The 26,404-nt window shown below is 40.9% G+C and overlaps 1 pseudogene; it reads right to left on the reverse strand.

The window, feature by feature from the left end:
- The window catches only part of LOC126512662 (60S ribosomal protein L12-like), a 78,137-nt pseudogene that overhangs the window by 47,038 nt on the left and 4,695 nt on the right, over window positions 1–26,404 (reverse strand).

Here is a 26,404-nt window from a genome sequence, read left to right on the forward strand (position 1 = left end):
CTCAGGAGAACACAGCTTACAGATTCAACTAAGCAGGGCTCATAGGGATTCATGGAGACTGAAGCAGCAATCACAGAGCCAGCATGGGTCTCTGCAAGGCCCTCTGCGTACAAGCTGTGGTTTCTTAGCTCGGGGTTCTCGCGGGACTCCAAACAGTGGGAGTAGTGATTTCTCTGACTCTTTTGTCTGCACGTGGGACCTTTTTCCTCTTACTGGGTCACTCTGTCCAGCCTTGATAAATGAGGATGTGTGCTGTGTCCTATAGCATCTCGTTCTGCATACCGTTCAGATGGTATCACTGAAAGGCCTACTCTTTTCTGAAGAGAAACAGTAGCGATGGATCCGGTGGAGGAGGGGACTGGGAGGGGTGGCACAGAGGGGAGGCTTTGGTCAGGTTGTATTGTATGAGAGAAGACTAAAGAGAAAAGGAGGGGTGCAGAATATAGTGCATGAAATTATTCTTTTTTCTAGAAAAACATCACATTTATCTTTAGGAGTGCTAGCTTTAGTTCTTTCACCACAAGGGCTTGTTCATCAGGAGGGGCATTTTCACAGTCTCGCATATACACTTTACCCATTTTCCCAGTTTCAACTTACTTGTGATCATTTTTCTTTAAAATAAAAATCTTTCACATCTACCATCTTCTTATTAGATGGGTAAGTCTCACCCGAGCATTTGATAAGACATTAATCTGCCTGCATACCTCTATATATGCTTTAAGAGCTAGATTTTATATATATATATTCCAAATTGACTGTGGTCTACATATAATTCCTTTGGATATTTTGTTATATCTGTTTTAGTTGCTGCAATTGTTGTTTTATCCTTTTCTGGCTTATGTTGACAAATTGTCTGACTTTGTTCTTTAGTAATAGATCTATGATAAAAGCAATCATTTCTGTAATCTGACATCTCTCAAAGACTTTTGAAGCTTAGGTTTAAATGTTCTCAATGGACTATTGAATGTCTGTTTTTGATAATAACATGGTTCCATTAAAAGATCAAGAATGGCTTCAAATTCAGTGAAGTTTTTGAGTCATAAATGCAAGTGTACAAAAGAAAAGCAATTTATTGAAAATACCATGCAATTAGAAATAGAAATAGGATGGAAGGAAATTTCCTTTTTAAAAATACAGTTATAATACCTACATACAAGCTTTCCTCCAGATTGGTATTTTTTAATTATTTGGAGAAGTTGAATAATGATCTTTCTCAGACTGAAACCAACTGACAAACAGGATCCCCTGTATCCCCAGTTAAGCATTCATTCTATCTAAGGAATATTATTAGACAGTTGCCCAGTCCCTACACTCTCTTGCACTCCTATAACCACAGTTCAAAGCCCAGCTTGTGGAAACTTAGTCTTCATCTTGAATTGTGTCCAAGGTAGCTATCATTACAAGGCAATAGGCGAAAGGGCAGATGAGTGGAAGAATGGACTCAGGCACAGCTCACCACTGTGAGAACATAGAAAATTCTTATTGCTCCTGGTTTGAAGAATACATTCTTGAAAGAAGAGACATTCTAACCCAAAGAAAGAGGTAGAAAATATCCTGCTATCTGTTGCAACTGTGTAAGTATGAAGGACAATACAAGAGATGCCTCAAGCCATAGGGTGGGACAGAGATTTATATGTGGAATGATTGCTCGACTGTAAAGAAAGGGCTGAGGACGGTAGAGTGGCTGGTCAGTTTTAAAGGTTACAGATCAGACTGGCTGCTCTGGAGTGATCAACAGCATGAGGGGGCAGCTTCAGAAGGCTGGAACAAAAGAGATTAGACTGAAATAGACAGTGAATGTGGGCACAGCAAGAAGAGAAAAAAAATTCTTAAAAACCAGCAGGATTTGACGATAAAATAGAGTCTGAAGGTAGAACATTTAAAAGGAACTCTACCACCCTTCCTAGGGGTACTTGCACTTTCTAGGGAACTTAAATTGTAGAATGATCTGTTTTAACATCTCAGTACCCCTTTGGACAAAGGGCCATGGGTGATCTTGTGCTGTGTATGTTATGCGAGGAGAAAGCCTTTCCCTTCTACTAAGTGACTATAGCTAGAATCAGCATTCAGAGCTGAGCGTGGAAAGAAAGGTTTTTTTTTTTTTTAAGTACTCTCAATGAGAATTCTGTGACTAAATTCCCTTATTGTCTAAGTGAATGTCATCACTCACAGAGAGACTGGGCTGGGGTGGGGGACGACATACTCACAGAGAGACCACATATACACAGAGAGACTACACTCACAGGCCACATATACAGACCACATACACACACAACATCACACACACAACACACACACACAAATACATGCATGCATAATACACATATGTGCAGCTGCAGACGAGAGCATGTCTTGAAAAAGTCTAAGGGAAGTCATAAAGCCCAACCTGTGCCATCCAGTCCTTTTCCTCAAAATGTTTGTGGCGCATAAAACACGCACACCACCACCAAGTGCCTAAAGTACATTTTCTTTGACTATCAAACTGCATTCTTTTTTATTGAAGAATTTCTCCTCTAAGTGCTTATACTAGTGAACTCACAGGGTGTGAGTCACACGCCTGACTCTGCTTTGCTGAATTTGTGCTATATTTACAGCTGGTATATTTTGAGAAATATTTTCTAATTGATGAGGAACTTGTCTCTTCCTGTCTTCTTCAGGTCACTGACAAATGAATGACAGGAAGACCCAGAGAGAAGAAAAGAGGCTTTGTGTGAAGGCAGGCTGAACTGGTGTTCACTATGGATGGCTATTCAGGGGTTATTCTCTCATTTGCCTGCCTCCACCAATCCCAGAAGAGGCCGTTGTTATCAAGTGCTGACTACAGAGGGAGATGCAGAGACTCACCCCTAAATTCCACTAATACTTCCTCTGTGTAACCAATATAAGAAAAATACAACAGAAATATACGTAAAACCATGCAATTTAGTTTATGTTATTTCTTTTAAATCCCAACTTCAAGCCTCTCAAGGCCAGACCTGTGGCAGCTTGCTGTGCCTAAATCTCTTCTGTTATGTTGAACCACATTAAAGAATTCTTTCAAATCGGCTGTATCAGTTTCACATGTTAAACTTAATAGGAAGAGTTTCTCGTGCCACCAATGAGTAGAACAGAGCCCTAAGGTTGTTAGGAAGAGAACCACTTTAGGCCATGTTTTTTGCCCATGCTCTTTGTTCTATACCTCTGCGGGTCCTCAGTTCTTCCAACTCTACCTTAAAGAATCTCCACACAGTAAATTTTGTATTGACTCTCATTACCAGAATTTTCTTCCCAGGACTGGGAGGACTAAACAATGTCTACCCTTCTTTATACAATTCCAATGCCAAACCGAAGTTCAAGCCCATCAAAGTATCACCCAGGCAATCACTGGGTTTATTAGGCTTACTTACAGAGAATGTGGCTGGGGTATAGGCAGGAGCATGGATGGTCCTAGAGAGCTGCACTGAAAGTTCTGTACCCAACATGGATGGTGACTCCCCCGTGGCTGTGTAGCTAGAGTTCTTTTCTCCTGGTCCTCTTTAGCCTATATTCACTAGTCCCTCCCACAAACCTCAAGGTCACATGCAATTAGAATGGCTTCTTCCTGACTGATGTTCAGGTTAGGGTCCATGACTCTCTACATCCCCCTCCTTCTATTAGAGAGTATGAACATTCAGCAAACCCAGCTGCAGTGACTTTTGGCAAGCAGGCACAGCTTGTTCATGAAGATGGTTCTTGCTCTGCTCAGATACTGTTGCGAACCACACTGGAGGAAAAACAAGGACTTCTGGAAATTTTATCTGGGTTTTGAGGAGAAAAGACCAAATAAATGCATGGTTTTTGTCTTTCATAGGCATGCAAGATACATGAGCCTGGCTCTGTTAACTTCTAATACATTGGTCTACTCTATGTAACAGGTCATTGGGTAAGTTGTGCTATTATTCTTTCGAGGATTTCTGAGAGAAATTTATCAGAATGATAGAGAAATACTCAGATTTAGATTTTCTTCAGTCATGATATTTGAAGACAATAAGCATATAGTGTTTCCAAACTATTATCTGTTATGTGTTTTCTGTTATGAGTCAGAAAAAAGCAACACCTTATCTGACCTCCCAGGACCACCCCACAAAGTGTCAACATCTTTTTTGTGTGCTGAGCACACAGTGCCATCACATGGACATATGAGGGAGAACAAAAAGTCTTTCGGTTTGACCTTGAGTGGGTGGGTATCCAAGGCACTGCCCTGGCCTTCTAAGAAAGATCTTTCTCTTTGTGCAGGGCTAGTGTGTGTGGTGGCAGGTATAGATTTTGTAAAATATGACCAGCAAGAGAAAACTAAAGACTACAAACTCTGGAGACACGCTTGGAAAAAAATCATATCTGTCTTTAATAATCAATAGCTTTTGTTGGCATGCTGGCTATCATCACAAGCACTGTATGCCTGCAGATTGCAATACAATCAAGCTTTCATTTATATTTATGTGACCAGGAGGACTTTGTACTTGATGATTTTCAAAGATACATGGACTCGGCTCTATTTAATACTGAAACATTGGACCATTATCTATAAGAGGCCATTGGCTAAATTGTACTATTCACATGAGGGTCTGTGATAGAAATTTATCAGAAGGAGAGTGAAATATTCAGATTCAGGTTTTCTTCCACAATAATATTTGAAGATGATAAACACAATGTGCTCCTAAACTACTGTTGGAACTAGACTTAAGTGAATCTTTTTGTAAAAACAAATGCGTTATTAAAATAGTTTGTCATGTTGCATTAAAAGAAAAACAGTTTGACAGTTGATGGAGCAGGAGAAATGGGATCCACTAAATGGCTGAAGATAAAATTCCCATCTCCTGAAGCTGAACTCAGCAAGCCTGGCCAGAAACCTCTTACAGGAGTGGAGGCTGGAATTTCTTCAGGCTCTGTCCCTAGCAGAATTAAGTTTTAGTTTGTTTCTATAAGAACGTGTCTGACTTCCATCACTGTTAATTCAATTGAGATGAAGCACCTCAGTTTCTACACCCTTTGATTTATTTATTCAACATCCCCCAGAGGCTGCTTCAGGCTTGCCAGTTATTATGATAGGCATGGATTTTCAAAGAGGGTACCATGGTCACTGTCCTGGGGGACCTGACAGCCTTAAGTGAAAATACTCGGATATTCTGGTTGATATAGTAATTTAATTACTTGAAGGAAGTACGATAGTTAGTTCTGATGGTCAAGTTGACAGAATCTAGAATCAAGTAAGAGAAAAGCCTTGAGGCATGTCTCTTGAGGGCATTTCTGGAAAGGATTGGCAGAGATAGAGAGACGCCCCTCCCCTCAAGAATGGGCATCCCTTCCCAGCAGTGTTCCAGATGTAAAGAGCACCAAGTCAGTGCTCCCTGCCTGCCTTTGCTTCTTGCTGGTGAGTGTTTTCACTGCTGCTGCCTCTGTCCTCTGCTTTTGACATCAGGCTTCAGCTCCTTCAGGCTTCCGATGTAAGTGGAAAACCAGAAACTTAAGAATCTTGCAGAGCATTGGTGCCTATTGAATCTGTTGAAGTGTTAAACTGCATGAACCAAGAGGCTACTTGATCCTCTGTCTCTCCCGAGTAAAGACGGCTGTTATGGAACCGCAGTCACTACCATGTAAACCAATCCAATGATCCCCTTTCATAATGTGTATGCATTTCACCTGTTCTGTTCCTCGAGACAACCCTTCCTAATACAGAATGGAAGAAAAAGCAGGGAATTCTTCCTTCCTAGTCAACATTTTGAGGGTAGTAAACAAATATAGGTGCACTATGAATCCTGACTGTGACCCCTTTGCAATATTACCTTTGTGACGATGTCATATTGAGGTGTTGCAGGGAGCCACTTGTTGATTTTCAAGCTCTCTCAGGTTTTTGTTGTTGTTGTTGTTGTTGTTGTTGGGTTTTTTGGGGTTTTTTTTTTTTTTTTGGTTTTTAGAGACAGGGTTTCTCTGTGGTTTTGGAGCCTGTCCTGGAACTAGCTCTTGTAGACCAGGCTGGTCTCGAACTCACAGAGATCCGCCTGCCTCTGCCTCCCGAGTGCTGGGATTAAAGGCGTGTGCCACCACCGCAGGTTTTTAAGAGGATTTTAGTTAGCCACATGGGTGCCATGTTTGTTGAAGGAGGCCACTTGTTGGTTCCTGGCAGCTTGGTAGCTCAGACCCAAAATAATCACACAGAAACCATATTATTTAAAACACTGCTTGGCCCATTAGCTCTAGCTTATTTATTAACCCTTACATCTTAATTTAACTCAGCTCCATTAATCTGTGCATCACCACAAATTTGTGGCCTACCAGCAAAGTTTCAGTGTGTCTGTCTCTGGCAGTGGTTCCATGGCTTCTTCCTAACTCCCCTTTTTTCTCCCAGCATTCAGTTTAGTTTCCCTTGACTACCCTATAAACTGACCAAGACAGTTACATTATTAACCAGTGTTATTCACAGAATACAGAGGAGAATCCCACATCATTGAGGAGTACATGTATCTATCATTATTCTTTAAGTCTTGGTTCTAGGATTGGAGTAAAGGATAATTTTTTTGTGTGTATCTTCAATGATGTAGCATTTCAGGATTCTGGGATTAGTGAGTAAAGATGACTAAATTATTGGGAGCTACATAGGGAATAAAGAATGAGATGGATCTAGTGTCAGAGGCCAGGGAATCTATTTCCAGCTCTGCCACTTGCTGCCTAGGGATTCTGGGAAAATCACTCCACTACTAGGGATCCCAGTTGTCCTCAGCTGCAGAATGTCACTGGAGTACTTGATGTTACTAATGATGTGTGATTCTATTGCTCCTGGTAGATTTGAGTCTTTGTCCATCATCTTTAAATGGGGCATCTATAAAGCATTTGAACTTTGACTCATAAGAACGTAAGGAACTCTGCCTATTACAGGGGCATTTGATCATGATAATAAACTAGGTATAGTTGTCTTTGCACATTTGATATTGACCACTAAAAGTCTACACATGCAATTGGAGAGACATTGATCATAAACTTAGGGGCCCCAAAAGTAATAGAATTAAGATGAAGTTCATTCTTCTTCTCCAGAAATAAATTGAAACGTTTTCTAGATGTATGTCAAGGAAGTCAGGCACCTTGCAGCTAATAAGAGAGCAGAAGGAGTCTTAGAGATCCTTCCAGAAAACTTCATTTTTCACCCTGGGAAACTAAGATTCAGAGTCACATATCTTTCCAAAGTCACTTAGGAAGCTAATGAATAGTTTTGATTTGCTCAACAAGTATTTCTGCTGTAAGATTTTTGCTAGGTATTGAGAAAAAGAAGTAAGCGGGACCAAAAAGGAAGATGTCTTAAGGTTTCTATTGCTGTGATAAAACATTATGATCAAAAAGTAATTTGAAGAAGAAAGAGTTTATTTTACATTACAACTCTCAGGGAAGGCATTCAAGATAGGAACTGATGCAGAGGAATGTTGCTTACTGGCTTGTTCCTCATGATTTTCTTGGCCTGCTTTCTTATATAACTCAGAACTACCTGCCAGGGGTGGTATTGGTCACAGAGGGATAGGCCCATCAAAATCAATTACCAATCAAGAAAATGTACCAGAAATTTGTTTAAAGGTCAATCTTGAGGAGGCCTTTTTTTTTCTTTCAGTTTGAGTGCCATATATTTCTCTAGCTTGTGTCAAATTCATACAAAACTAGCACACACAGAAGACCCTGCAGCAGCACACCTCAGTTTGAAGCAACAGGAGCTCATGGCAGAGAGCCTTCCATGGCAGAACCACATACAGAAGTTAATTCCAGTCTGCAGGTGGGTAGAACCTTCGATGCAAATGAGATAGTGTTCTTCATCTTCCAACAAGGCCCCACCTCCTGAAGACTCTACCAGCATCCAGGTCTTTAGACAGCACCAACATCTGAGTATAAAGTGTTAAAACCATGACACTGTGGGAAACATATCAGACTCAAGCCTCAGCATTTCAAAAAGTATGATCCAGAAAGCTTTCTTCCACAAGCCAATGTGCCTTACCCTCTCTGAGGATTAGATGGGAGTGGGGTGGGAGGCTGTATGTGGAGGGCATGGGAGAAGGGAAGGGAGTGGGAACATGGATTGGTATTTTTTTAAATCTAATAAATTAAAAAAAAATACCTGCCCGTGCTCACTTTATTTACCCTAGTGGCTGCTATATTAAAAAGGTAGTAAAATGGGGTGTTCATAGAGCCTACAGACCTGGCCTCATTTTCAACTCTGATTAATACAGATATTCAATGGGCCAAGTGCTGCTTTTACTAACCTTTACAGTCAAAAAGAAAGAAAACTTCTCAATCAACTCTTTGAGTTGTTAGTCAAGCAATGAATATAATATGGCTACAGCCTCCAGGCTGCATAAAGGGCCCACAGAGAGCAGCTCAGAAGAGTCAGCAACCACAAATAGCTGAAGTTGTAGGGTTCTTGTTAAAAGTGACTAAAGGACTTTGCAAAAGAAACAATAAATTCAAGGTCTCTAAGACACTGAGAAACTTCCTTTTGTTCTATGCCTCTGCCTCCTCTTTATCTGTTAAAATTATTATATGCTTTCCTAATGCGTTCCATTCAACCCATTAAAAGATACACCATAAACCCTCCACCCCAAACTCATCACTACTATGACTTACAGAGAAAGGAACAATCAAAATTCAAATGTACAAATAGACTGTTAGAATCAATTTTCTGGGCCACAAGATCTGAAAAGAAGCATAATTTCTATTAACTTGTTCTTCTGGAATAAATTAATTATAGTTTATTCAAAGAAAATTTTAATATAGAGCCTAACAAATTATAACTATAGATTCGGGCATGCCTTAAACAATAGCATTGAGTACTCTGTTCTACTTTCTGCTCTACAAGATACCCGGGGTGACAAATGCCCCTCCCCTAAGTGACCTTTTTTGGGAGGATACAAGGCATAGCAAGTACACAGAAGCTACCAAAGCACATACTCATGCACAGCCTTTATGTATTTTTCTTTGGGGAAGCCTGGAATTCCGTCTGTTGAAGTCTCCATTTTTAGGAATGGTAACCATAGGCAGGCTTTGGCTACCTGACTTGCTCTCTATCTTACATTCTTTTTCCATCTCCTTCAGATGGCTTTGTTAAACTCTCCTTTCACATGAGCTTTGCAAAAGAGTAAAATGACAATTCACAAACTAACCACACTGGGCCTGATCCAGTGGAGTGGAGATAAGATTTAGGGGGTCTAAAAGGCCAAGCAATTGTCCATGGGCACTCTGCTGTGGGGAACTATCTGTGCTCTGGGTTTTTCAGAAACAATGAGGGCAACATTTCAGTCTTTTCTATTCAGGGTTGTTATGCATCATCAGCTTCCACAGTTTTAGAATTGTAGCAATCTCCAAGCAATAGATCTTCATTCCAGCTGCAGAAACCTTATTGGATTCCTCTAAGGACTGGACAAGCAAACCTTGAGCTCTTTTGTCTCCTTTCTTCTCTAATGCCAATGTGACCAACAAAGTTGAAGTGATCACATGAAAAACGGAGTTGACTGTGGTATTTTTAGCTCTATGAGAGCTTCCTTGTTTGATTTAATTAATCCAGTGGGTAACCCTTGTACCATGCCAGATGATTTAAAACCTTCTATTGATGGATGATTAGGTTCATGTAACCTGTTTTTTTTTCTTTTTAAATTTATTTTAACTGATATATAAAACTATAAAGTTGCACATATTAATGAAATAATGCATTTTTAAATACATGTTTTTGTCAGCCTATAATCTGTTTTCTTAAATATTTACTATTTCTCAATAGCAAAAATTTCTCAAATCCTTTCTTCTAGATTTTGAAATGTTTGACTCATCATTTTCTGTAGTTGTCTCTTTGTGTAATCTCACACTAGAAGTTGTTCTAATATAATTGTAGCTGCAGACTTCTTGACTCTTATATAATAGTACTGAAGAGATTCATAATTCCAGAAACAGTGTGCCATGGAAACATGAGATGAAGGCTTCCTTCTCAGCAGATATCCTGGTTGATGTGGGGTGTCCTTCTGTATATGTATTGCTTTTATTAAGTGGTAAATAAAGCTGTTTCAGCCAATGAATTAGCAGAGTTAAGCCAGGTGGGAAATCTAAACAGAAACAGAGAGAGTAGATGGAGTCAAGGAGACATTATGTATCTTTCCTGAAGGAGAAACATTACCAGTAAGCCACAACCTAATGGAGATACATAGATTAACTGAAATGGGTTAATTTAAGATGTAAGAGCTAGCTAAGAATATGCCTGAGCTATTGGTCAAACAGTATTATAATTAATATAGTTTCAGTGTGATTATTTGGGTCTGGGCATCCAGGAAACAAAAGTACTGCCTCTCTTTACACCTGGTCTTTCATCTGTTAGGCCTTACTGTTATCACTCAGCAGGTATCTTCAGTGTGCCCCTGTGCTCTTTGGGGCCCTCTTCTGTGCTCAGGGACAAATGTTAATCAATGATGTGGACACTGAAGGTCAAACTGGGGATGCTACAGCCCTGGAAGTAGACAAAGACTTTCCAAGGAGGTAAGGAACTTCCTCTAATTTTCAGAGAACCAGATTTTATCCACATTCTTTCTTAGTATTTGCATAAGTGCACCTAAGCTCAGAAATAGATATGCTTCTCCATTCACCAAAAATGACACAGTGTTTCCCCTCTACTGCTAGTGTAAAAGTTTCAGGCATCAAAGCCATAAAACGGAAGGGTAGAGGTACCACCCTTTGTGACTACTTGAGACAAAGCAAGTTCTCAGTATTTTCAGTGCTTTCTTGTTCTGCATATGTTTCTGATACAGGGGAAGCTGGGCTCTGGAAAAAACAATGCTTGTCCCTGTTAGGATGTTATAAATGTAGATATGGAATAAAGTTGGGCTAATGGTAATAAAAATAAAAATGGAGTAAGTGGGAATAATAATCCTTTTTGTTTAATGACTTTAGCTCTGCCTGCCTCCTAACTATTATCAAAGCATCCATTATTCATGAGGGAGAATCTGTTGAGAGCAAGGTAGAAAGAGCATTTGTGAGGAATATTGAGCACTAAAAATGGCCACTTTCAATGTTATCTAATTGTAAGCACTTCTTTCAGCCATTCTCAGGGCTCATCCCTAAGACATAAGACATGCTATCAGCTAGAAGGCACTGTCCATCAGCTAAAGCTGCAGGGATATTGGTTTAGATCAATTAAATGTAACTGGAATGGTTTCTCAGAATACAATTTTCAAAACAGCTAAAACCCACAAATAAACTTTTGCATGATTTCTTTTAGAATTGGTATATCCACTAAATTTTATATTTAGTAAGTTTAATTTAATATGTTGTTAAATAAGGCAGTTAAAACTATTTACTTATATCTTGAAATATTTATTCTAATACTTTCTAACAAAATAAAGTGCAAAATTGTTTTAGATGCCTGGTTGATTCATAGCAGTTTGAACAGGTTTAATTTTTGTTTTGCTGGAATATTGATTTCAAGGACTGAAAGATAAAACTCAGTGGTTAAGGTTGCTTGCTGCTCAGTCATGACAACCAGGGCTCCATACTGTGTGGCTCACAAATACATTTAACTCCAGCCCCAAGGGATCCATGCCCTCTTCTGGCCCCCACAGAAGCTACACATACATGGGTATACATATACACAAACACACATGCACACATGTAAGTAAATCTTTTACTAAGAGAATACTGATTTCATTGTTGTGCTAAAACAGGGGCATTGTTTCTTAGATCTTTACATGAATAGTATCTAATTATACCTAGAAGCTAACTGCTAAATAATGGTGTATACATGTCCCTTGAGTTCATACATGCATATACATTTATCAAATGAAGTCTCTAGCTTCTTGATAACATTCAGTATATACACTTATTACACTGCAAAGATACAAGTTAGGATAAGAAATTAACATTTGGATTATCCTGCTTTTATAGAAGATAAATTAACTATATTAGCATAAAAGCTTTTAATTGTGAGTTAGATGTTCTAATAACCATTTTTATAGTATGTAACCCATAATTTCTTTACTGACACACTAATTCAGCTAAAAAATTGTCATCAAGATTACCAAATTGAACTTCAAAATGGACTCATATCTCTGAGTTTTTTCCCGCTTAAGTGCAGGACTTGGCTGCCTGGTTTGTGTTCCATGTTTCAAATGTTTGACTAAACTTCCCAGAAGGCTGTAAAGGGGGAGAATGGGTTTTCTCAGACTAATTGCATGGGGCTAGTTCCAAACCAACAAGTGGAGTTTAGAGGCCTGGAAAGCTGGTCAAATGCCTATGGCCTCTGGCATATAAAATTGTTTCCACTTTGGCTGTTGAGAAACAGTAAAAGTAACAGTTCAATTTTTTTAATGTTTGTGCTCATGGGTATGCATAGGATATCACTTGGAATTTTAAGAAGCTTACAATTATCATCTTTGAAAAAATAAACAAAATATTGGAGGAAAAGTAAAACAGTAGAATGTACAGAAAAATAGAGATTCTGTGTTTCACAAAATCCAAGACACTGTAGGTTACGAAGTATGGTGTCAGTTCCATACCGTTAAGAGAGACTCTTCCTATAAACTGTACCACAATGCTTTACTACTTCTTTGTACTATTACTTTAAATCTGTTAACATATTCAGATCTAGTATATAGATTAAAAGAAGACCATAACTAAACTTGATTGGTTAAGATATTCCAGAAACTTCATCACATCTTGAATTTTTCTGTTTAATATAACGTAGTAGGAGAGTTGTTTGTATCTATGTCTTTTATGCCCTCTAGGGTTTTCTTAAAGGAGTATTTTACTTATCTCTCTAGTATTTTCTTTTCAGTTTCTGGTACTGTCTCTCTATAAGTGCATTTCTTGACATTATGAATAGATTATCACCCAAATATTTTCAGATAATTAAGACTCATGGCCCGGTCCTTAAATCAATGGTTTCCTTTGTTTGTTGACAATGAAGACTTGTAATTGTTCTACCATCCCTCCACGCATAATAACCCTCCAAGACCACATGGAAAAAGACACCATCAGGTGCTTCCTGGCAACCGTGATCATAAAATACTAGTAGAGACAAAGGCATCCCGGAATTTATATATCATGCCCTTTGCTTCTGATGCATACATCCAACTTTATTCATGATTTGCCCTTTAGACTCCTTCTAAGCCAGCTGTGGTTGTGTGGTCGCCTATAATGCCAGCACTCTGCAGGCTGAGGATGAGCTGGGAGTTCAAGGCCAACCCAGACTACATAATAATACCCTGTCTCAAATAAACAATTAATTAAAAAGAATTCCATAATACATCTCTCTTTAATTTTTCAATGCATTTTCCTTTAATTAACCAAGTTGAATGATTTCCATTTTTCTACCTATTTACTGACCTTCTGCTGCTGTCTATATTCTCCCACTCAGCCCATTGGGTGATTGCTTTAAGTTTCGGCTATTACATTTTTCAGTTCCAGACTATCCAAACAGCTCATGGTTTCTGTTTCTCTGCTGAGCTGTTCTCTATTTGCATTCACTGCAAACATGTTCCCTTTATGTTCTCAAGCATGAGCTGTTGCTGTAAAGCCTTCCTCCTGCAACTCTAACGTCTAACTTTCTTTAAGGATTTTTTTCCCCTCTTGAGAATAGGTCATACTTTTCTAGTACTTTTGGGATTATGTCTCCTAGAATTCATAAGTTTTTGGGTCCAATTTTTGAATATTCCTCTGGCAAGTGTGAATTTCTTGCCTTTGCAAGCAATAATGTAGCTGTGCTCCAGCTGCAAACACTGGGGAGCAAAACCCTTTAAAGCTAAGCTCAGGGGGCTGGAGAGATGGCTCAGCGGTTAAGAGCATTGCGTGCTCTTCCAAAGGACCCGAGTTCAATTCCCAGCAACCACATGGTGGTTCACAACCATCTGTAATGCGGTCTGGTGCCCTCTTCTGGCCTGCAGGCATATATGCAAACAGAATATTGTATCCATAATAAATAAATAAATAAATATTTAAAAAAAAAAGAAAACAGGTTGAGCAGGCTGCGGGGAGAAAGTCGGTAAGAAACGTTCTCCCACGACTGCTTCTTCAGTTTCTTCTAGGTTCTTCCTACCTTGATTTCTTGATCTGACTGCATGATGAACTCTCAGCTCTAAGCTCAAATAAACCCTTTCCTCCAGTCATGGTGCTTTATCACGATAGAAATCTATAAGAGCAGCTGGATGACCAAATAAAATAAATATTTTAAAAACATTTTTAATATTTTATTACATGTGTGTGTCTGTGTGCAACACATGTGTTACACTTTGCACACCATGGAGTATATTTAGAGGTCAGGGGATAACTGGTTCTCTTTCTCCACTATGTAGGTTCATGGAGGATTAGACTCAGGCTGTAATATATGGCAGCAAGTACCTTTACCCATGGAGTCAGTCATCTCTGCTCTACAAATACATCCTCTTGTGTTCTCTCCTCCTCCAACAACTTATCATGTGTTCACTGGGCTCTTTTATGATGGATTATTAAAAGGATTTGGGTTCAATGATGAAACCAACTCTGCACATTTTATTTTAGGCTAAAGAAATGTAGGAGAGGTTTACCCATCAGACATGAACTTAGAGTTGATTTTCTAACTGTTCTGGGGCATGGTGTCTCTAAGGCAGCCCCAGACACCAGGAATCAGTTTGTATTATTTCTAGTGCAGGGGAAACCCAGTCTCAGCTCCTGCTTTTCTCCCTCTCAAGTCCCAAACCTACTGGAACAAAAAAGGAATTCTAGCTGTCTGGATTTAGGGAACATCACTGCCACCTTCAGCCTGCCTCAGGAGCCCAGACACTCCTCTGTCTAAGGACTCAGGAAGTATTCTTCTTAAAGAAAAGGCAAGGCCTCAAGTTTCGTGTGTTTGTCTTAAATTTAATGTTCTATCTGCCATCAGCATTCTTAACCACTTGCTTTGTTCAGTCCATTCCTTGCATGATGTGGGAGTGTCATATATCAATCTGTTGATTTCATTGGTTAAGTTATAATAAACCAGCTGCTTGGCCTCATGGCTTGGAATATAGATGGGAGGAGTAAACAGAATAGAATTCTGGGTGGAAGAGGAAGTGAGGTCAGACTCTGCTCTGCTCCCGGAGAGACCTGACAGCTCTGCTGAAGCAGAGACGCCATGCTCAGCCCTCCCAGGTAGACGCAATAGCTCTGCGCTCTGAGGCAGACGCATGAAGCTCAGACTCATGATGGACGGAGGCTAGAATCTTCCCGGTAAGCGCACCTTGGGGTGCTTACACACATTACTAGAAATGGGCTAGTCCAGGTGTGAGAATTAGCCTGTAAGGGCTAGAGTTCATGGGCCAAGCAGTTCTTTAAATGAATACAGTTTGTGTGTTGTTATTTCGGGCATGAGCTAGCCAAGTGGCCGGGGTGTTGGGGACGCAACCCCGCTGCCGCTCTTATTTCAACACTTGCAGACACTCATTTGGAAAAGTGTGAATGCAATGCCAAGAGATTAAAGGCTGCTGGTTAATCCTCCAGGCGGAGAATTCACTTATTGATCTATGAAGCAAAACTAGTTTCCTCCATAAAGCCACTGAAGATAAAATTGTTTTTTAAAAAAACTTAGAAATACTAAGCCTCTCACTCGTTAAAATAGTTTTTCAGCTATTTTTTGAAAAAAAATGAGTAGGAAAAAATTTCTTCTACTGATTTTTCATAGTATTTTGATAAAATATAATTTGAAAACCAGAGAGAGAGAGAGAGAGAGAGAGAGAGAGAGAGAGAGAGAATGAGAACTGTATTCCTACAATATGACATAACAGGCTTCTCTCTAGTGCCCCTCTTGGTTTCCAGCTGCCATGAGGTTGAAGACATGCCTCACCTCCTCCTGCAACACTGCTGGACTGTCCAGCAGATAGTGAGAGATGCTGAGTTCACTAGCTCTGGAAGCTGGCCTAGAAGGAAACACTTGCTCTTCTCTGATCCCACAAAGTCGGAAAGAAGGACCTGCAGAGATAAAGCACAGTATCCCACTTGCTCACTGTGCACACCCGAAGCTCTCATTAAAGTAAACGTTTAGCATCTATTTCTTCCAATTCCTCTCTGTCACCTGGAGACTTCATCACTTACATGTAACATGTGAGAATATCAGTGCTTACTTTTTGCAGCAACTGATTATCGCGGTTTTAATAACTAATTGCATTTAACATCAACACAGGCATAAAGTGTATATACTTTACTTACTCACAGAACAAAAATTGTAAACCACTACACATTGTCCATGAACTTATCATAAACCCTTGTCCTGCTTTTTCTTTCCTGTGAAGGTTGAAATTGGCAGGAATCTAATCGGATGTGTGTGTGTGTGTGTGTGTGTGTGTGTGTGTGTGTGTGTGTGTGTGCAGAGCCCAGAGACAATCCTGGGCATCATTCATCAGGTGTTACTCACCTTGATTGTGACTTTGAAGCAGAGTCTCTTTGTGGCCTAAACATCATCAAGTAGCTAGTCTAGCTGCCCAGAAGACCCAAGGGTCCACCTGCCTCTGCCTCCTCAGTACTGGGATTACATGTGTGAGTCTCAGGTCTAGAATGTTTTAAGTGGGGGTTTTGATGATTGAACCTGGGTCCTCACATCTGTAAAGCACTTTACTGGCGGTGACATCTTCCCCATCCTACATCCACTGTTGCCTGAGTTCTGCAGAGACTGTCACAGAGAGATGGTGACAGCTACCGTCTGTGGACTTGCCCACCTCGAATCCTCCCATCTCCTTGAGAATTGTGGGGCACAGGTCATGGTGACATTTCCAGTGAATGATATTATTATATTACAGCCCTATCAAAACTTCAGATCAAGAGTTCTGATGCCTCCTGACTTCAGTATAGTCTAAGTACTATGGACCATAAAACAAAATGTGTCTACCTCAGAAGGGAGAGGATGCTTTTATTAAGAGATAATAAGGTAAGTGCCATAACTGAACTCAAACATCAAGTATCATCAGCAATATAGCACATGCATTTAGCATATCTATTAGAATCGAGATTGATAGGCGCCAATAGACGTGCAGTTCTAAGGAAGAGATTCAAAAGATGAGGCCCTCAGTCACCTGTCCTTTTCTGGACCCTGGACAGATGGTTCCGGGGCTCCCTTTTTCATTCCTGGTAGTTTAAGGCTGGTCATGGCTTCTCCTGTCATAAGCATCTCCATTTCTCTTACTGTATTTCTCTTCTCTCTTCGTCTGCTATTTCTCCTCAGATATAGACTCATTTCTAGTTTCCATTAAACTAAAATCTAACACCAGCTAAGTATTCTCGGGTGCCTAGAGCTCTTTGGGAAAGAGGAATGTAATGAATAAATGAAAGACTGGCTCACAGCCTCAGGCCCTGACATTGCCTTGTGTTGATGAAGTTCGCAGTTTTCTAGCATTTGAATAAGTGCACAGGCTGAATGGAGCAAACTTCATTAGAGGAGGAGAGCTCACTTTGGGGTGCCCACTGCAGTAAGGTTATAACCACTTACACTTAGTTATTATTTTACTTTTGCTAAGACCTATGCATCCATTCTAAGGCCCAATGCTTTTATCTGTAATGCATCCAGATGCCTTTTGTAAGCCTTTCCCTTTCTGCACTGCAGTGAAAATGTATCTTTGTGCTAGCACAACGCATGTACACTTAGGAAGCCTCTGTGCTTATGTAATTATATTTGCATTGATGTAAAATCCTCTAGAGACTTTTGAATGACTTAAATAAGAATACTGTTGGTGTTCTTCCGGGACGTGGGAGAAGTGGACACAGTGGATTGCTGAGCACAGGACATAATCTTATCGTGGGGAACATCATCTTTCTGAATCCTCCTCAACAATTCCACTTCAACACATACCAAACATGGAAAGATTAGGAAGATCATATCCTCCCAATTTTGGTCCAACACATAGAGCATATTTCTTGCCTAACAATGGACAGTCACCTCTTGGGAAACCATTTCATGGCAACTTCTCTCTACTGGTGTTAATGGCCATGGGGGAGATGGCATAAATTGTGCTCGGGGCAATGATGAAGCAAAGGTCTTTTCAGAGGAGAAAGAGCATGCTCACACCTGGCTCTTCCTATATGGATGGTAGTACATGTGACAATAACTCCCCAACATGAAGATAACCGTGGAGAAAAGAGCATGGAAGGGTTTACAGGCACTCCCATTCAGACAAGCTTGTTTTTCTTTTTTGTTTTGTTTTTTAATGAGTCAGACTTGGGCTCCCATGCTATATGGATAATGAATTTCATTGGCTTCATTGTCATTCTGATGAGGTAATTCTGTTCTCAGATATATCTGTCTTTATTTTTAATACATTGGCCAATATGACCTTGAGAGGTTACTGCTAACAAGTGATATGCCCTTGAAGGGGATATCACTTTGATCACTTTGCATTTATCTCTGAAAGAGATTGCAGAGTTATAACCAACGTGCAAGTAATCTAAACAAAATTGATTGGTGAAATGTCAGGCTACAAACAGAAATTTCATCATGCCATGGCCTATGATCTGACAGGGCTGAAACAGCAAATAGCCAACTAGTTCTCTCTTTATTGGGAGCTTCAACTGAGAAAACAGAGATGGAGTCAGTTAGGAGGAGTTTAATTTTGTCTAACAGATGAGCCCTACCAGGTTAGACTGTGCTTGGGAGGGAGAATTGCCAGGCTAAGACCATGCATAACATGGACCATGAATATGGCAAGCAAATTGTAATTGAAGGAATGTACCTCTCCTTCCTTCTTTCCTTCCTTCCTTCCTTCCTTCCTTCCTTCCTTCCTTCCTTCCTTCCTTCCTTCCTTCCTTCCTTCCTCCCTCCCTTCCTCCCTCTCTCTCTCTCCCTTCCTTCCTTCCTTCCTTCCTTCCTTCCTTCCTTCCTTCCTTCTTTCCTTTCTTCCTTCTTCCCCTTCCTATCTCTGGGTGAAGATCATTATTAACTGCTTACTGTATGCAAAGTGTCAGACACACAGTGGTGCACAAGACAGATAGGGCTGTGAACTCTACGTTGAGTTACATGACTCAAATACGAGTGATTGACTTGTATCAGGCCTTGCTCTGTCTTTGGTCCCCTGAGTTATGGAATAATAAAAATTTAGGAATTAGCTCAAGTGTTACAATCTGAGGGTACTCCACACAAAATATCATGGATATTTTAATCATAAATATCAAATTTAAATATCAAAAAATAATTTGAACATCAGTGAGAAGCTCCAAGCCTACATCTTCATCAAACCCACTCTGAGAAAGCCCAGCTCCCTTCTCATGCAAACATGCAAGCTTGTGGTTTTCCAGACCAGAGGATACTACCATCATCTTTCCCTGAGTCCTGACAGATCATAACTTCACCTGTAGTATTCTGTAAGCATGGTCAGACTTATTTGAATCCAGGCCCACAATACCAAAACATTAGAAAAGGAATCTACATGTGATTTATGTAGTAAGCTATTGGAAGTACACATAATTGTCTAAAAGAACATGGCTGCCTGGTGGACTGCAGTGCTCTGAAGTTTTTGCTGAATTCACAGATGAATAATGAGGTCAGAGAGGTGAGCAGAGGCCAGACAGCCTCTGGCCATTGCAATATGGCTCTGTCTTGTTTGAGGTTCTTACATCAAGAAACCTATTATATTAACCACCATTCCAGGAGGTTTGAGTGAAACCGAAATCACAGACTAGATAGTAAAAGGTGTTGAGTGAACCATAAGTTCATCATTTGTCTCTTTCAGTTGGCCTTAAGTTGGCAGCTGAACACTTACCTAGATGGCGTCATTGAGAAAGAAAGTCCCTCTGAGTGGCTTGTTTCCCAGGATGCTCCCACAGTCACCCACTGGTAACCAAAGATTATCTTTCCTCAGCTCTGATCCAGAAGTGTTAAAGGATGCTCCCTCCAAAGGTTTCTAAGAGTGGAACAGCCCTTGTCTCTTTCCTGTTTCAGAGGCCCTGGGATCAGCACTACTGATCTCTAGGCTTGTTTTCTTTCAGCCTTCTCTGGGTGATGCTCGCCTTAGAAAGCCTGTCATTTGAAATAAGGGATGGTGTTATCTTGAGAACATTGATTGATTGTTATGTCTGATGAGGCACGGTTTCTAAACAAGGCCACAATCGGGGTTGGACCTTGAACCGTGTGGGGAGAACATAGTCTAACTCACTGAAAGGGGATTCACAGAGCCCAGACCCTGAACTGAAACTTGGGCTCAAAACACACTTATACTACTTCATAGATCTATGACTTTGAATTATGTACTAAAATATAATTATCTAGAATTATCCAGAGGAGTAAATGAGAATATATATATGCATATATATAATTATACATATATAGCATTTTGTTATGTGACCCTTACACAGTCGGTGTCCAATAAATGTCATACTTATTTTCATTTTTATTGTTGTTCTCTTTAATAAAGTATCTTTTATTTGATATTATTTAACCCTCCACTACCCAATAATAACCTAGGCATGACAAAGCTGAGTGAGTTGTCAGAAGACTTAATGGAGGGTATCCAAATTTCTGGCTCAAACCAGAGCAGAGTGAAAACCAGGTTTCACAACCAGGTCTCACCAGATAAAATGACTCACCAAAGGTCCCAAGGTGATTTAAAGGAAATAAGCTCCACTGGCCACTCACCAACAAGGTTTGTTGTGACTCTGTGGCCAGAGTCAAAGGCCACTTAGCCTGAATGACGTCTGAGCTGTTCAAGCATCATAATGGAAACAGAGCTGAAGCAGGACGGGCATCACAACAGCTGAGCTGTAAAGGCTGGCAGGAACCTGTCTTAACTCTGGTGTCTGTACACACCACTCCCCCGAGTGTGAGGCTGATGAGTCAGAAGTCAGTGTGTCAATCTGTTTCCCTTTTGACTTAACATCTACCAGTTTGATATTGATTATCTAGGGAGCATGTCATCCCTGAAATTACCTACTATTATCTTTACCTATCATACACCCTCCTCTTCATTATTCCAAACCTTTCTGTGTGTATGCCAGAATTCCATTTTAAATCTTAGCCTGAATGCCAATTTTCCTCTAACCTTTGAACTCTATAAATCTGCATTCCCTAACATGGGTCTGTCTCCTTCCTGATGCTCACAGAGACCAGGGAAGTCAGGCTACATTCTCTGAATAATATTGTAAAGCTTCAAGAAATGTCTAGACTGCTACAAGTTTGATTGTGGATATTGTGGGTCAATATGTGAAGGGGACTGGGCAAGCATGAAGACTGATTTTTTTTCCTACATAGACTTATCAATAATTCAGTGTCAAAATCAGGCTTTGACCACACCAAAATTCAGTAGCTGAGTGTAGAGTATGTATATGTGTTGCTTTCATTAGTTAATGAATAAAGAAACTGCTTTGGGCCTATAGTAGGGCAGAACAGAGCTAGATGGGGAAAACTAAACTGAATGCTGGGAGAAAGAAGGTGGAGTCAGGAGAAGCCTCACCAGAGACAGACACACCGGAGCTTTGCCTGGTAAATCACAGCCATGTGGCTATACACAGATTAATAGAAATGGGTTAAATTAACTTGTAAGAGCTAGCCAATAAGAAGCTAGAGCTAATGGGCCAAGCAGTGATTTAATTAATACAGTTTCTGTGTAGTTATTTTGGGACTAAACACCTGGCAACAAACAAGTGGGCTCCTACAACAAGGTAACACACTCCAGGGTGAGAAGAATGGCCCAGGATGGTGCTATCTTGGTTCATTCATCAAATAGGAAGCTCAGTAGGAGTGTTTGAAAGTGTAATGGCTGGTGGGTTGTGAGTCAGTGGTGAAACTATGCCTGCCCAGTATGCACAAGAGCTTGGATTCTCTCTTATACTGCACAAACCAAATGAAAAATGTAACTGGATAAGGGTTTATTGAGGACTCAGAAAAGTCACACAGATGGGAAGCTGAGGGGCCAGAAGTCCTTGGTCACAGATGGTAGATTCTTGTCTAAGAGCAGTGAAGTCAGTGAGGATGTCCCTGTCATGATCTGGTTGGCTTTTTAAAATGTTTTGGCTGCTAAGTAGAGAATGGGTAGGGAGTCAAAAATGAAAGTGAGGTGACCACCTAAAGGTCACTGTGGTTGTCCCAGAAGGAGGATGGCTTCAGGACTCTGGAAAGAGAGTGGAGGCCTGATAGGGATAGAGGTTTTGCAGAGAGTTGGAAGTTGGGAGTGTGTGACAGGTCAGAGTCCCAAAGGGATTACTTCCAGGTTTTGCCTCGAGGATATTGAGTTGTTAACTGAACTCATTCATCACGATCCCGATGAGATCAGTTTCAGAGGTGTGAAATCTAGAAAGCAGTGAGCAAAACTGAGATCTGGGGGTGATCGAGGTTTGCTGAGTAGCTCTGCCACATCCTTGTCCTATGCAAAACTCTCTGAGCTTTCTGTTTATCAGGGGTGACTCAGCGAGTACAGCAGGGTTGCCTACAGGAACATGGAGGAGGGTTATTTGCAAAAACATGAGGGTAGAATAGCTAAGGTCCAAACATAGGCCTTACCCATAGCCCAGCACCTTCGTTTCCTCCTGGAGAGTTTCATGTAGACAGCGTTGGCCTGGAACTCAGCCAGGATGACTAGAACTCCAGAGCTTCCTATGTCCTCCTCCAGAGTGCAGGGACTACATGCATTCACTACCATGCCCAGCTAAACTTGGCAAACTCTCTGTGGTTTCTGGGTGTGGTTGCCAGCATACTTTTTCATCTTTCCTGAAGAAACTCTCTCAGCTCTTTGGACAGCCCATGACCACTACTTCCTGTCCCTGGTATCTCTGCTATGTACTTTATCTAAGCTCCTCTCTCTCGGCACCCTCTGTTGAGGTCAGCTCGCTCCATTCCTGGCTGTTGGTGCTGGCCTTCATCAGTTTCATTTGTATAGCCTTAGAAGAGGCTAATGGAAAAGAAATGTCACTCATTTTGGGGTCACGCATCTACTTCAGCAGTGTACAAAGCCAGAGCCTGAGATTCTGACGATGCAGAACTTTTGCAAAGCAGACCTTGCCAGAAGCAAGAAGACGTTTTCTTAGGGTGAAGGAAGGACTGCCACTTCCCAGTTTTACCTCACTTAGAAACGGACCAGCGATAAGATTGTAAATCCTCATAAGACCATTGTGGCCCTCAGAACTAGAGCTTAATAGGAAGCACTGTGCCTAGCAGGCCCTTAACAAATACCCTAAGCATTGGTTTGAAGGAAATATTTATGAAAATCGTAGCTGCTCTTTGCAGAGCAAGCAAGTGAAGAACTGACAGTACCAGAGCTATTGGAACAAGAAGAGAAGAATCATTGGTACCAGGAGGGCAAACTTTATCTTCTTTTCTGTAATTAAAATTTTCATAAAGCCTTGAATCAACATTATTTAATATTATAGACTTAGATTCCCCACAATGGATTATTCATCTGAATAATGTATACTAATTTTACTCTCACGAAGAACAAATGGTAATTAAACAAGGTCTCATCATTCTTTATCCCTCTGTAATCTGGTCAGCGGGAGTGGCAGTTGATTGTATTACCGTGGCGAAGGCCCTGCTTACCGGAACTGCGCCTCAGTTCTCACGATGGCTATACTGTATCTAAGACAATTAGGCCGTTTCCTGGAAGTCAAGTGAGGGTTGGGACAGAAATGAAAATATGGAGTTTCAAAATGCAAATGACTTTCTTATGATGCTACCACGAGCAAGGAACGACGGGCAAGAGCCTTGCCTAATTAGGAGGATCGTGTATTGCTACAAAGACGGCCAAGTTAAAATTAGACTGCTTGTCAACCTAGGGGGATTGGTTGAGTCATATGGAATCTGAACACAATGGGATCTGGATCGTGCCTCCTATGTTTAGCTCCACTAAAACCCATCTTTTTATTTCTCCATACATACAACGCAGTTTAACAAGTGGTAATTATGGGGTAGAATTAGAAACATCTAGGGTTTTTCCTAGATTTCAGGAGCTTTGTACTGAACTCTATTCTTAGCTAATGAATTTTGATGTGGTAAAAAGCTGATTTTGACACTGAATTATTGTTAAAGAACTATGCAGGAAAAAAGTAAGTCTTCATGCCTGCCTGCTCCCTCGACGTATTGATCCACAATCAAACTTGTAGCAGTCCAGACTTTCTTTGAAGCCCTTACATTATTCATAAAAACTTTTCAAGAGAATAAGACACTACCCTGGAACCAAATGTGGGCGACCATGGCCCAGTATCACGAATTCAGGTTTCCATAAATCCCATGTTCTAATGTGGTAACAATGTCATGAAGATTTTGTAGAAACACAATGAAGAAAATTACGAGTCAAATGTATCTTTTTTTTTTGAATGGAGAAATCACTATCTTTATTAGGTTTATTTTAAACAGAACATTTACATTTTAAATTACATATTTGCTGTGTTACCACCCATAGTTTCATTTCCTCACTCCAAATTATCTATGTATCCCATCCTTAATACTTTTTTAATTTTTTATTTTTTTTATTGAGAAAAGGAAAAAAAAGTTTCCGCCTCCTCCCAGCCTCCCATTTCCCTCCCCCTCCTCCCACCCTTCTCCCCCTCCCCCCACTCCTCTCCCCCTCCCTCTCCAGTCCAAAGAGCAGTCAGGGTTCCCTGCCCTGTGGAAAGTCCAAGGTCCTCCCCACTCCGTCCATGTCTAGGAAGGTGAATATCCAAACTGGCTAGGCTCCCACCAAGCCGGAACATGAAGTAGGATCAAAACCCCGTGCCATCGTCCTTGGCTTCTCATCAGCCCTCATTGTTCGCCATGATCAGAGAGTCCGGTTTTATCCCATGCTTTTTCAGTCACAGTCCAGCAGGCCTTGGTGAGCTCCCAATAGATCAGCCCCACTGTCTCAGTGGGTGGGTACACCCCTTGTGGTCCTGACATCCTTGCTCGTGTTCTCCCTCCATCTGCTCCTCATTGGGACCTTGGGAGCTCAGTCCAGTGCTCAAACCTTCATCTGATGATGAATGGAGATAGAGACAGAGACCCACACTGGAGCACTGGACTGAGCTCCCAAGGTCCCAATGAGGAACAGATGGAGGGAGAACACGAGCAAGGATGTCAGGACCACGGGAGGTGCACCCACCCACTGAGACAGTGGGGCTGATCTATTGGGAGCTCATCAAATGTATCTTAAATACACTGGTGAGCACTTCAGACAGGTGGGTACCACAAAGCAAGGAAACCTCTGCTGTAGGCCTCAAACGTTATCTGATGACATCTGTAACTTTGAGGTCTACTTCCAATATCCAGGAAGATAACTATATGGTTTTTGGGGGCAGTTTACCGTCTTATTTAGCTTCTCTAGGATCACGAATTATAGGCTCAATGTCACTGGACTGGGACTGAAAAAGCATGGGATCAAACCAGACTCTCTGAACATGGCAGACAATGAGGGCTGACTGAGAAGCCAAGGACAATGGCACTGGGTTTTGATTCTACTGCATGTAGTGGCTTTGTGGGAGCCTAGTTTGTTTGGATGCTCACCTTCCTAGACTTGGATGGAGGGGGGAGGACCTTGGACTTCCCACAGGGCAGGGAACCCTGACTGCTCTTTGGTCTGGAGAGGGAGGGGGAAGGGAGGGGGGAGGGGGAGGGAAATGGGAGGCAGGAAGGAGGCAGAAATTTTTAATAAAAAAATAAAATAAAATAAATGGAAAAAAATAAAGTTTTATAGTCAACTCACTGAAGTCTAAATATAATCTGCCTTTCCAAAACCAAAGTGGACCGAGGCTTGGTCACTATTGTCCACAAGCCAACATAATGGGCATTCTCTTTCTATAGAGATGGGTTTCCAGACAGGATTGTCATACAAAGAAACCCTATATTGAAAATCCAACCTCCTTACCAAAAAAAGGAAGGAAGGAAGGAAGGAAGGAAGGAAGGAAGGAAGGAAGGAAGGAAGGAAGGAAGGAAGGAAGGAAGGAAGTTCATATGTCAGTGCAGCTGGAGTGATCCTCCTTAGTCTTATTCTGCATTAGTCCATCCTCTTGATTAATGTTCTTTAATGTTGTACAAATAAAAATAATCTACCTCTCTTCATCATTGAACCTAGTTTTTTGTGTGTGGGTGTGTGGGGGGGTGTGTGGTCTGTGTTGTTCTGTGTTTATGTGCGTATGTGTGTGAATGTGTGTGTGTAGGATCTGTGTGGTCTGTTTGTGTTGTTTTGTGTTCATGTGTGCATGTGTGCATACATGTGTGTGCGCATGTGTGTGTGGTCCATTTGTGTTGTTCTGTGTTCATGTGTGTATGTGTGGGTATGTGTGTGCATGTGTGTGTATAGGATCCGTGTGTGTGTGTGTGGGGGGTCCATTTATGTTGTTTTGTGTTCATGTGTGTATGTGTGTGTAGTCCATTTGTGTTGTTCTGTGTTCATGTGTGTATGTGTGTGTGCATGTGTGTGTGAGTGTGCATGCATGTGTGTGTGTGGTCAGTGACTTGAGGGATCCTTCCAGCTCTGCCTTCCCA

The sequence above is a fragment of the Alexandromys fortis genome, unplaced genomic scaffold, assembly GCF_014885135.2.
Source record: "Alexandromys fortis isolate MF-2015 unplaced genomic scaffold, M_Fortis_MF-2015_v1.1 scaffold_116, whole genome shotgun sequence".
In the NCBI taxonomy this organism is placed as follows: Eukaryota; Metazoa; Chordata; class Mammalia; order Rodentia; family Cricetidae; genus Alexandromys; species Alexandromys fortis.